This window comes from Rhinolophus sinicus, linkage group LG16, assembly GCF_036562045.2.
Source record: "Rhinolophus sinicus isolate RSC01 linkage group LG16, ASM3656204v1, whole genome shotgun sequence".
Lineage (NCBI taxonomy): Eukaryota > Metazoa > Chordata > Mammalia > Chiroptera > Rhinolophidae > Rhinolophus > Rhinolophus sinicus.
This window is the reverse complement of record NC_133765.1, coordinates 19,713,806-19,726,558: the sequence shown is the minus strand read 5'-3', so window position 1 is coordinate 19,726,558 and position 12,753 is coordinate 19,713,806. Positions and strand designations below refer to the sequence as shown.

The 12,753-nt window shown below is 48.7% G+C and overlaps 1 long non-coding RNA gene across 1 annotated transcript; it reads right to left on the bottom strand.

Moving 5' to 3' along the window:
• Window positions 1-2,832: 2,832 nt before the first annotated feature.
• Window positions 2,833-12,651, bottom strand: LOC109459636 (uncharacterized). Its single transcript, XR_012492789.1, has 3 exons — window positions 12,517-12,651; window positions 11,725-11,879; window positions 2,833-5,473 (listed from the first exon to the last, which is right to left on the bottom strand). It is a non-coding gene; the product is annotated as an uncharacterized LOC109459636 (long non-coding RNA).
• Between the last annotated feature and the right edge of the window lie 102 nt (window positions 12,652-12,753).

Below are 12,753 nucleotides of genomic sequence, written 5' to 3'. Positions count from 1 at the left end.
CAATGGGGTGATTATAATACAGTTGTTCAGAGCCTGGCCTCTAGAGTCAAGAAGGTAAGGGTTCAAATCCTGCTCGACTACTGATAACTGTGTGACTGGGCCAGCCGCATCACCTCTCAGAGGTTCCATTTTCTTTATCTGCAAATAAAACAAAAGTAGTAAGGACAAGCACCATTACCATTACTGAGTTTACTATGTGTCAGTCTGAGCTAAACACTCTACCTGCATTATCTTATTTAATTCTCATCACAATAGAGAAATGTTATCATTGTCCCCATTAAACAAACCAGCGTTGCTCATCCATGTCGCAATAATTCCTAACGCCAAGCTTTGGCTCATGCAGTCCCCTCCATCTAGAGTGGTTGCTCTCTCTAACCAATTCTATGCATACTTCAGTACCCAGGAAGAGTATCAGGAAGAGTTATTTCCTGACTGTGGGACCTGGATTTCCAGATGAGGAACTTGAGGCACAGAGAAGTGAGGTCATATGCAAGTAAGAGACAGCTAGGAATAGCTAGGAAGTACGTTGCAACTTCCCTACACTTCCGTACTTTCCCATTTCTATAATTTAATCATTTCCACCTCAAATACCCTCAACAGCCCCTGTAAAACAATACCTGGCACCTGTCCCTCCCCCCTTCCAGTTTCAAAATTGCTCCCAAGCCTTATTCAGCCCCTGATAACAGCCCTGTGAAGGTAGGCTAGATATCATTCCCATTTCACATATGGGGAAACGGAAGCTCAGAGAAACGAAGCAAGTTGCCTGCAACCTTGCAATCAGCTAGAGGGGAAGCCAGAGTTGGACAGCAGTGCTGTCTGACTCCCATTCCGGTGTTCTCTCCCCACGACAACGAGCTGACCCTCCACGTTCTGAGAGGGGAGACTTCACCTCGCTCTCCCAGCCAAGCCGTCCTTAGACAGATGTGAGGATAAAAGAGAAAACTCATCTGAGGTCCACCTGAAGGTGGACATAGGCAGGACTAGTGGGGCATTCTGCAAAGAAAGAAATTAGGCCTCCTTTGAAAATCATAAAAGAATAAAGTGATTAAACAAGCTGTTAACAGTGCTAAATCAGATCATCTCCGCATGACAGGCGGGAGACCAGAACAGCTCTCTAAACTCATTAGCTCATCTCACTCATTTCGGAAATACCTCCTGCCCTACCAAGAGCCAGGAGCTGTGTGGGGAGCCAGGCGGCCAGGGCCCTTTCCCAGAGGAATCATTACCTGGCCAGAGCTTCCCAGACTCTGGGATTTCACATCCCAGTAAAGTGTTCTTTCCAAGTGGGACACACATTGCCAACATTTTGTAATTTGTCAAAGTATATATTAAAGAAAAGGAAAATAAAGCACTACTTCCTACTATCATCGTAAAATTTAATAAGAAGGGCTAATATCAGAATTTACCAATTTTTAAAAATTACCTTTATAAGTAACTCACCACATTGTCCTAGTTTTCTCACTAGCCCCTGGCCAATGAGAACTGTATCTAAAATAAGCATTTGGCAATCCCCAGATGAGTGGGAGAGATAAAACACTTATGCAAATAACTGAGTTTTATTCATTGAGTGTCTTTGTGTTGAGAGACACATAAAATTATTCTGGCTACCTCAATAAAGAAAGATTTATTGGAAGATTTTACTGGGAGATTGGATACTGGGGATTATGTAGTAGACAGTGGAGTCAACAAACCAACCACTCCTGGCAAGGACAAAAAACTTTCAGAACAAATGGTGCTCTCTCTCTCTCTCTCTCTTAGCTATTTTCTCTCTCTAATGGCAGACAGGTTTCCTCCTTGTGGCAGAGAGCATGGTGGCTAACAGCTTCCATGTTTCACATCTCATAGCTCCAGCAATCAGAGGCAGACCAATTAATTTCTCAGTTCCAGTGTGGGGGGAAAAAAGAAGGGGGTGAAGGTGTCTGATTGGCCCAAATGGGTCAGATGTCTATCCCTGGGCAAATCAACTGTGGCTTGGGATAGGGTCTGTAACAACGTAGCAGTTCCTGGGAGAACTTTTATGGTTGGAGTCAGGAGGGGGAAGAACGGGGCAGGGGGACTGGGTGGACATTACCATAGATGTCCACTATGGAGATGACAAATGACCTAATAGAGGTACAGATAAAGTGTCATGGGAGTTCACGGGAGGAAGACCCGCTGCTAGCTGTGGAAATCAAGTAGAGCTTCTTGGAAGACATGGCATTTGAGCTGAGAATGTCTGGAACATACAGATAGTCTAAATGCCATCTTAAATTAGAAGAGAAAAATAAGCGCTGGGAGTGGTAGTCCACTACCTATATTTTAACGCCTTTATCAAGATGTGTATAGTTTTTTTTAATTGAGATATAATTCACGTCATAAAATTTATTTTATAGTTTTAAAAAAAGTTTAATTCTGAAATAATTTGAGGCTTACAGAAAAGTTGCAAAATAGTTCAGAGGGTTCTCCTAAACTCTTCACCTCCTATACCACTCCCCTAGCTTCCACTATCTTAACATCTTACCTAATCTTAGTACAAGTATCAGAACCAGGAAGTTAACACTAATATAACATTGTTAACTAACCTACAGACCTTATTTGAATTTTGCCAGTTTTTCTTTTGACCTAATCTAGGATCCCACATTGCATTTAGTTCTTGTGTCTTCTTAGTCTCCTCCAAGCTGTGACAGTTTCTCAGTCTTTTTTCTTATGACCTTGACATTGAAGAGTGCTAATCAGTCATTTTATAGAATATCTCTCAATTTGGATGTCTGATGTTTTCTCATAATTAGATCAAGGTTATGCATTTTGGGCAAGAATATCACAGCAATGATGTTGGGCGTCACACAGGGGCTACATTCTGTCAATATGATTTATTACTGGTAATATTAACATTAATCACTTGGTTAAGGAGGTGACTGTTAGGTTACTCTGTTGTAAAGTGTCAGTAATTATTTGGTAATTAGTATTTTGTGGGAAGATACTTAAGACGGCGCAGAAATGCAAATTTCTCATCACTTACAGTTCTTTTTAAAACTGGTATCAAATGCACACTTTGTGCTTTTATTCCACAAACATCAACTGTTTGCCCACTCCGTACCAAGCACTGGGCTAAGATGTATGGCTCGGTAATACGCGTATAATTATATCTGACCATTCAGGGTTGCTGAGGTTAAAAGAGGACCATGCTTCTGAAAGTCTCCTGTAATGCTAACTGGGCTGTTTGTTGTCCTTCTATGGCACTCAGTTCTGTACTCACCTTCATCTACTGGCAGTCTCATTTCCGTCCTGCCTCATCTATGCCTGTAGGCTTCTGTCTGTCCTCACTGGCCAGACTCACTCATCCTATTTGCCAAGCCTTACTGGTGATGTCATTGAATAAGTGTGGGAGACACAAGGCAAGCTCTGTAGAGACTGACAGTTTCCTTCTGGAGCTTATGTCTGCAATTTTGGTAGCTGCCTCAAGGTGCCAAGTGTGCCTGGCACCTGTGTGTGGTGGCAGAAGATCCTTTCTCCTATAGCAGAATGAAGTGGGATAAATAGGAATTGCCTTCCTCCAATAATGCATTGGCCCTAGAAAGGAAAGTCTTGAACCCCAGAGAGTATGGAACAAGCCTGTATGGATACTTGTGTCTTACTGAGAGATCTAACATGGGCACACTTTAAATTACAACTTCAAAATATGAAAGGATGGGCTTACCCCTGACCCAACTTCCTAACTCAACAGCATTTCTGAGAACAAGATTTTAATGGACCAAAAGGGAGGAACAAGTTAAGTAGCAGCTCTCACTAAACATAACTCCTGGGGTTGAATTCAACCCTTTTTAAAGGCAAGAGCCTTCCGTGCTTGGCTGTTTCTTTTTGATCCATTGTAGGAGATTGTTAAGGAGGTCAAATATGATAACGGGTGATGGCACTTTGGAACTCCTATGGGGCCACGCCTATATCACTGATCCCATCTGTTGCTCTGAGGGTAGTTTTTGGGAAATGCTTATCCAGAGCAAAGCAGGCAGGTTGAAGGTCCCCAGCTCTGACATCAGCCCAGGCCATCCTCTGCCTTCCTTCAGCCAAGCAGGTGAGCTCCTCAAAGTAGAGCCCCCTGAGTAGAGACCCAGAAGCCCCAGGGCATTCCCTCCAGGGTCCCGAGCAGTTTCCTCCTTGGCAAGTCACAGGCCTGGGTTTCTCAGGCCCATCTCCTACCTGAGCAACAGGTGGCTGTAGGCTGGACTCCTGCCCTGCTAGCACTTGAGCAAGAATTGGTGTCAGCAAGATTATTTGCCAATTTTATTGGACCCTAGGAAATACCCATCCCCTGGAGACCACCAAAGCAGCAGCACTCCTGGAAGGTCTAGGAACCCTTAGATTTAAGTGACACCACCCTCCCATCACCCAGTTGATTCTTATGGCCATAAACCCAAACTATATTGTGTACATGAATCCCCTGAGAATCTTATGAATATACAAATCCTAATTCCATAGGTCTGGGGTGAGGCCTGAGACACTGTATTTCCAACAAGCTCCTAGGGGACGCCGAAGACGCTGGTCTGCAGACCAGGCTTCAAATGCAAGGTTCTAAGCAACAGGCTGGTCAGAGGAGGTGTGGAAACCAGAATACAATTTTGAATGAACCAAAACAAGGAGTTTCAGGGCCCCCTCTTTCTACCTTGAAATTTTTATAATCTTGATACCATTTCTGATGGCTTTCCAATAAAGCCCCCCTTTGCTCAGGGTAACCCAGGGAGGTTTCCAGTATTTGCCATCTTTCTTAACACTCAAAAGTATTTTGCCCCCAAAAGTAGGAAAAGGTGACGCTTCCTCAGTCACACCTCTAATTTTTCAGGCCATTTCTTCCAGATCTAGCCACCATATCCTAGTTAGACCCACCTGCTTTTTAAGGGGACCCCGTCCCTTTGGAGCTGGGGGGGTGGGCTTCTGATCATTTTAATCTCCTTCAACCACACAGAAGAGGTTTTCAAATGTTATCCTGGGGATTCCTCATTGTCCTTTCTCAATATTTCCCAAGAAAGAGACCTGCGGCTCCTTTCTGAGTGTCAGTCCCTTGTTCTCCTCCCAGCCCGTCAGCTGTCTTGGGCATCAATTAGCTGGTGACTAATTGCTCCTTAGTTGTGAACTGACGGACCAATTACCAGATCCCACCCACAAAGGCTGTCATGTATATCCTCCAGGGAAAGATCTTTGGTGAGTCCAGGGATTCAGGAGTCAGTCATCAGGTTGGTTGTAAGAACTGGAGCAAAACATCCCACCTGCCCCATGTTGGCAGAGACTAGGAGTGGGGTTTACTCCTCCTGGCATAGCCTTCAGAAGGAGGAGTCTGATTGGTCAGATTCCAGGATCCTGATTGGTCCTTGGTGGTAATTAAGATGCTCTTTCTTCAAGGCCCCAAACTCCTCGGTCTTCCTGGGGTCTTAGGGCAGAACCCCTTGGAGGGTCCACTTCAGAGGGAATGGTTGCCCCAGTGGAATTCCCAGGCTTGAGACTGCAAAGAAATAAAAATACGGAGAGCGGTGTGAAATTTTCTGATTTTTTAATGTAAATGACGAATTCAAAAAACTTTTTAAAAGCTGTACAGGCCAGACACGACATGTCTATGGGCAAGACCTGGCCCCCCGGGCACCCTGGGGTGTGGTAGGGCTTGGGGAATGTCTTGAGGTAGGGGTGAGGGAGAGGAATCAGAAAGGACATTAACTACATCCTGGATTCGAATACCCTTGCCCTGGCAAAGATGTGCCCCAGGAGGAATTCACTGCCACAGGAACATATTGAGCACCTACTGTATACAAGGTTCTGTGCTAGGTTGGTAGATACGAAGCACACTCTGAACTGGCAGCCTCCTCCGGGGCATGCGGTGCGCCGACCGCAGGAGACTGAAGTTCCAGTCCCGGCTTGCCCGCCATAATTGCTGTGTGTCCTTGGGTTAGTTCATCATCTCTGGGGTTTAGCACACAGCCTATGTTGATATCAGGTTAACTAAATAGAGTGGGGGCAGATTGTGAAGGGCCTTGAGGGTCTGGGTAGGGAGCTTGGATCTGATTGGGGGGTAGAAGCCAATTCAGGTTCTCGATCAGGGGAGTGACATTCTGAGTAAAGTATTTTAGGAAATGAGTCAGGCCACCTGCGCAGAGAGGAGAGGCTCACATATATCCAGGTGTGGGATAGTGTGACAGCAACTAAAGCTTATGCAAATCAGACCTTATCACCACTAGCCCAAAAGCTCTCCGTGGCTCCCTGCAGCCCTCATAGAGAAATCCATGGGCAGGACCACCTTCACGGGTATATAACCTGTGCAGTTGCACAGGGCCCCACGCTTGGTTGCCATCTATTGTTGCCATCTTGAAATTCATAATTTTTGAACAAGGGGCCTCATGTTTTCATTTTGCATCAGGCTCCACAAAGTATGTATCCAGTCCTGCCCACAGGGACCCTTTGGTCTGGCCCCTGCTCCCCTTTCCCTTCTCATTTGCACCCTGCTCCTCCCTCACCTTTCAACTTCTAGTCTCATTGGTCCTCCATCAGTTTCTGGAGGTTGTCCCTGCCTCAGGGCATTTGCACAGCCTGTTCCCCTGCCTGGAACACCACTCCTCACCCCAAGACCAATTCAGTTCTCTGTTCAGCAAATTTCTTCTTATCCTACAGATCTGAGCATAATTATCTCGTGAGAGACACTTTCTCTGAACTCCCAGGATTATCTATTCAAAGTAAAACATTAAAAGTAATTTAAAGTAGGCCCCCAATACATGCTCTTATAGTGCCAGGTGGCTCCTCCTTCACAGAGCTCACCTTAATCTGTAATGATAACTTACATGGGGCTCTGTTTGCTGAGCTTGTCTCCCCCTCAGACTGAGCCCCATGAGACCTACCAAGAGTCGGCGGGTGCGCACAAACCTCTGTCTGTCTGGTTGCAAGGGGAGGCTAAGAGATGGGTTAAATGAGGGAGAAAGGAGGGGGAGCCACCTCTCACCCACCTTGGACCTTCACGGTGGGCAGAAATTTTCAGAATGCCCAGACCACACACCCAGCAGGGTCTGCTCTGGCCCTGGCCTTTCCCCAGCTGGAGTCCATTAGCTCCAGACCCTCTTGCCCTGCCCTCTTCCCAGTAATGGAAAAAAACTAGAGGTGTGTTGGGAAGGGGGTGTATTTCACAGAGCCACACTTTAATCTAAAGGAAGCAATAATGGAGGCATTTCAGACCTCTGACAGCAGAACGGCCGTGGGTGTTTTGGGGCTTTGTGCTTATAAAGCTTTGTTGAGTAACTATATCCAACCAGGGAAAATTTTTCTTCTTTTAACCAAGTAAATATAGCCATTCACACCACAAGAGGTAGGGGGAATCGAAAGGATTTGCACAAAACATATAAATGTGTTGACCCTGACAAAGTAAGCTCAGAAATAGAATCATGTCTGCCCAGGTGGCTCACATTTATTAGTCTCATATACCAGGATCTAAGCCCACTTGACACCCACAAGCTCACCCCATCCCTAAGAGGTTGGAACTATTCCTCTCCCCATTTTGTAGATGAGAAAACTGAAGCCCAGAGGAACTGAGTAACTTGCCTAATGTCACACAGTAAGGAAGGGGCAGAGCTGAGATTTGCAACCAGACCTGTCCAAATCCAGATCTGTCCTGAGCCATAATCATTAGGGGCAAATTGCTTAACTCTCTGTGCCTCAGTTTCTCTATCCATCAAATAGGGCTAATAACAGGGCTAATCTCATTGGGGTGGTCATGAGGACTAAAAGCATTACTGTGGACTAAGACTTCACACAGTGCCTGCACTTAGCCCATGTATGCACTTCATAAGCACTTGCTATTATTTGTAAAGTTCTGAAACCTGTCCCAGGCCAGTATAAGATGATGGGGGACCCCTGCCCCACCACTGGCTGTAGCTCCAGGCATTGCCTTTGCTGCCATTCAGCTATTATTAGGCACCGCGTCCTCATCTTAAATCCAGATGGGGAGCTAGAGGGGCAGGCAGGGCTGGGCCTGGCTGGAGGATGGCTGGGAACACGGCTGGGAGGCCCCTTTGGATTTGGGCCCCACCCTGCCTGCCCTCCCTCTACTGCAGTGGGTCCAAACCGCCACGTCTACACTTGGCTCTGAGGTCTGCACAGAGCACTCCCTCCCACCGTGGCCGCCTCCTCTGGGAAGGCTCAGAGCGTTTCCACAGCCTCAGTACTTTTCTTCCTGCCCCAGAGAGGCCAGGCATGCGTGGAAACTATGAACTGGATACTGCTTGTCTCTGGAACCTGCAAGAGGCCATGCACTCTCTTGTCTAGAGGTCTTCATGCCCCAGATGAGGCCCACTGGGCCCACCAAGGGAAAAGGGCCCACACAACTGGGTTCAAGTCCCAGTCCTGCCATCAACATATGTCAACTTGGACCAGTGACTTCCCCTCTCTGAGCCTGTTTCTTTATCTGTAAAATGGATATAATCTTAGCACCAACCTCACAGGGCTATTGTGATGATTAAATGAGTGAATGGCACATAGTAGGCACTCAGTAAGTTCCAGTTACTGTCACTTTGTGCTTGAGTGTGCCAGGCCCTGAGGGAGAAACAAGGGATTCAGGAAACTGAGGATCTGGGGTACAGAGTGGCTCCACCCCCAACTTGCTATGTGAACTAAAGCCTGTCCCTTGCCCTCTCTGGGACTCAGATTACCTATTTGGACCATCAGGTGGGCATCTAGGACTCTATGATGCCAAGATTTAGCTCCTGCTACACAAAAATAGTTAAGAAATAAAACAAGGTCCCATGTGGGCAGAGATCCCAAATGGCAGATGGCAGGGTACCGTGGTTAAGACCAAGGGTTCTAGGTTCAAATCTTGTATGAGGTGCTGGCGCGGCTTGGTCTCGCTGAGCCTTTCTCCTCGTCTGTATAGTGATGATTCTAACTGACAAGGCTCACGCTGTGCGGGTCACAGTAATAACAAAATTGCCTCTTGTGTATTATAAGGGTGATCTGGAGCCAGGCTCCATCCAACCCATTGGGCAGCAATTACACAGGGCCCTGCCATGAGCCTAGATGAGGTCAGACATCAGGGAACCACTGGACGTCACAAGAGATCCAGGCCAGCCCATCCAGAATCCTGTCCTTTATCCATGAGGCTGTTCTCCTGGGGTTCATTACAACTCAGTGGGTATCTCAGGCCCCCTAAGATCTCCTTCTTGGGGTCTACTTGCCTCCAAGTTTCCTATATTCACGCCCCTCAGCATCAAGGGCTAGGCCCCCTTCTTCTCCAATGCCGGAAGTTTATCTGGCACTGTCATTCAGAGAACACAGCAGCTGGATGATATCATGGAGAGAGCCTTGCCAAACTGGTTTTCCAAACAGGTCCCCAGCCCCACTCCTGGAGCTGCTGGCCATAACCTTAGTTCTGCCCATGATGAGGGTCTCAGCCCACGGATCCAGCCAACCCCAACAAGAACCAGATCTTCTCCTCTAGAGACCCCATGCTCCAGCCTCACTTACCTGACTTTTTCCCAACAAAGTCTTCACAGTCCTACCTCCCTTCCTTTGCTCATGCTGTTCCCTTCTCCAGACTGCCTTTCCCCATCCCCTCAGCATGCCAAACAGCAAGTTCTCGACAACTTTGAGTCCAGACACTGTCTCTCCCCCTACTCCCACTAGGCTATGAGACCCCAACAGCAGACCCAACTCAAACCAATCTCTAACCCAGGGGTGTTCTAACTTTTTTCAACGTTTTTCACCAAGGGCCATATGCGGTAAAATACACAAACAGCCGGGTCACTCATTCGAGGTGAAGTATGTATTGCCTCACCCGGTTTATTTAAGTAAACTAAATATATTTTTGGAATTTGCTGAGGGCCAATAAAAAATGGATTGCGGGCCGCAGTTGGCCCGCGGGCCGCAGTTTGGACACCCCGTTAACCCCTCCGTCCCTCCCAATGCCCAGCAGCCCCTGGACTCCTTCATAAGCACAAGATCTTTGCCTTAGCTGGCCTCACAGACACTTGTGAGCACATCCCTAGGTGGGGGTCTCCCTGACAGTCATGGAATTTTACGTTGTCTAGTCTCGGGGGAGAGCGCTTGGAGAGCTCAGGACACAATTCCCCCATTGTGCATATAAGGAAACCAAGGTTCCAAGTGGATCAAAATTTTGCCTGGAGTGGAGCCAAGGCTAAGACCCCTCACCCCTCTTGTATCCTGACCTCATGCCTGGGCTTTCTCTGCAGGATCCTGTATGGGGGATGGGAAGCAGGGTGATTCAGGGATCTGGCGCTGCCAACTTGGTACAATATTTATTCTCAGACTCAGGCACTGGAGCAAAATATTACCCTTGGCCCCTGAGCTGCTCCAGCCGCTCCCCACTCTGCCAAGTCCAGGGTGGACCTGGAGGAATCTGGACCCTTCCTGTTACAGCCCCTTTGCCCTGGGAAGGCCTGAAGTGGGCCAGTCCAATTCCCTCATTTTACAGATGGACAGATGAGGCCCAGGCCTCCCCAGTGCCCGCAAGATATGTTCACCCTGTTCACCTGGCATTCAGTGCACTTCACAGATGGGACCACTCCCATCTCCATTTCTTGCTCCATCCACAGCCCATCTCTCCTCTTTTTCTCATTTACAAACCTCCCAGACTCTAATCATACTGTTCCTCTGCCACAAATGCCCTCCCATGCTTTTCCTCTTCTATTCTGTTGGGTGGATTCCTTTGCACCCTTCCTCAAGGATTAGTTTGTAGGTCACCTCCTCTGAGGAGTCTTCCAGGATTTCCCCCATGCTAGAGGCAACAGGGTAGAGGAAAGGGGCTTTGACCTGGACAGAATTCCACTCAAGTTTGAATGTCATTGCCAGCCCAAGGTGCCTTCACCTCCCAGGGCTTCAGCTTCCTCCTCTGTAAAATCCCGGTAATACTTAACCATACACAGTGGTCAACTTGCAATAGGGCAAACCCTGTGTCTGACAGGTAACAGGTGCCCAGTAAACGCCAGGACCCTCCTCAGGGCATGTTTACACATTCCTGGGCTGTGGCTACAAGCTTCCCCAGCAGCACACCGAGCTGCCCTTTGATCTTTGCGTCCTCGCCACCACCACCATCCCGCCCCGCCCCTTGCAGGGAGGAAGGGAAAGAGGCAGGCAGGTAGGACCCCAACCCTGAGGGCTTGCGGCGGGGAGTGACCCACGCTTCTCGGGTAGAGCCAAGAACTCTTGAACGCGCATGCGTAAAGTCCGCAGGCACGGACTCACCTGTGTGGGGCGGAGCTCGTATGAAGAAAGCCATTCATTGGAGATGGAAGCCGCCACTCAGGCAGGCCCTGAGAGGGCCTCCCAGGAGGCTAGGTGTGCCTCGCCCTAACGGGCTGTTCCAAGGGCGCGCGAGATTTGAAATAGGAGCGAGTTGACCTTGGAGGGCGCCGAGTCTCCTTCTGGAGAAGGAGATGGCATCTAGTTCTAGTATAGAGGGCCTAGATGGGGCCTGCCCAGGAAAAGGGGACCTCCAAGTATAGCTCCCAAATTGGGCTCTATTTGCTCCTCCTCTCGTGAGACCTTAACAAGTCTCTTCCCTCTCTGCGCCTTGGTTTTCCCATGTGTAAAATGGGACCACCTCTTAAGGATGTGGGGATGAAATAAGATGATACCTTTAAAAGAGTCTCGAGTGGGTAGTGGCCCTCTCTAGATGGGGGTGAGATGGGGTTGGTTGGTAGTCACAAAGGATATGGAGTGGGGCTGAGGGGTTCTGCTGGGGGGTAACAGGCTGAAACCACTTACCCACAACCCCACATCACAGTGGTTAAAAGCACAGATTCTGGACTCAAAAGGTGCTGGTATGAATCATTTCCACTAATCAGCTGTTGTCCTCAACGATAAAATGGAACAGTAACCCTGGGCTCAAATGGTCGTCACAGGGATTATATACCTGGGACCTGGCAAGTACAAAATAAATGACTTGATACTGTTTTTATTTGACAGACAGGACTTCAGACCCCACCTCCCAGGCTCCAACTCCCTTTGGTTTCCATGGAGACCTGTAGGCGGCTCCCCAGCTGCGGGAGATGGAGTGGCTTTCCCTAGTGAGTCTATTGAGCTTTTTGGGTCCCCGGGCTGACTCCTTGTGTTGTCTTGGGCATGTTGGCTCTCTCTGGGCCTCAACTTCCTCCGTTTGTTGAATGGGAGTCTGGACTCTCTATTCCCAATTTAAGATTCCAGCGCTCCAAGAGGCATACCTGAAGGGCTTGGAAGGGAGAAGCACGGCAGATAAAGGCAATGTCTGTGCAAATGTGTCGGCTAGGGAAGAGGTTCTGGGTGACTGATCCTGCTCCATCTGAAATGGTCCCTGAGATGCTCCAACATAGGGTCAAGGTACTCCGGTCACGTAGTCGCTACTCTGAGGTGGCCCCGACCAGGTATCCCGAAAGCAACCTGGGGACTGCCACCAAACCCCGCCACTGAGGCGAGGAGGGGGCGGAGTCGAGGGAGGGGACATGGTCTCACGAACAAAGAGGAGGGCGGAAAGGGGCTGTCCTGAAGACTACCCGACTTCGACAACCCCTGGCCACTTACCCCGGCTTTGGGCGCCCTCCCGGACTTTGGCGCAAAGCTGCGTCCTCCTGCCGACGCCCACCCGAACAGCCAAGACCACCGCGGCAGCAGTCCCACGACTACAATCCCCTAAAACCCAGGCCCGCGAAGGGCGTGGCCGTCAAATTGAATTTCCCCAATGGGGCACGAGGGTGGGAGGGACCCTCCCAAGGATTGGCTGGCGTGACGGTGAGGGGCGAGGTCGGCAGGGCTGCTGGC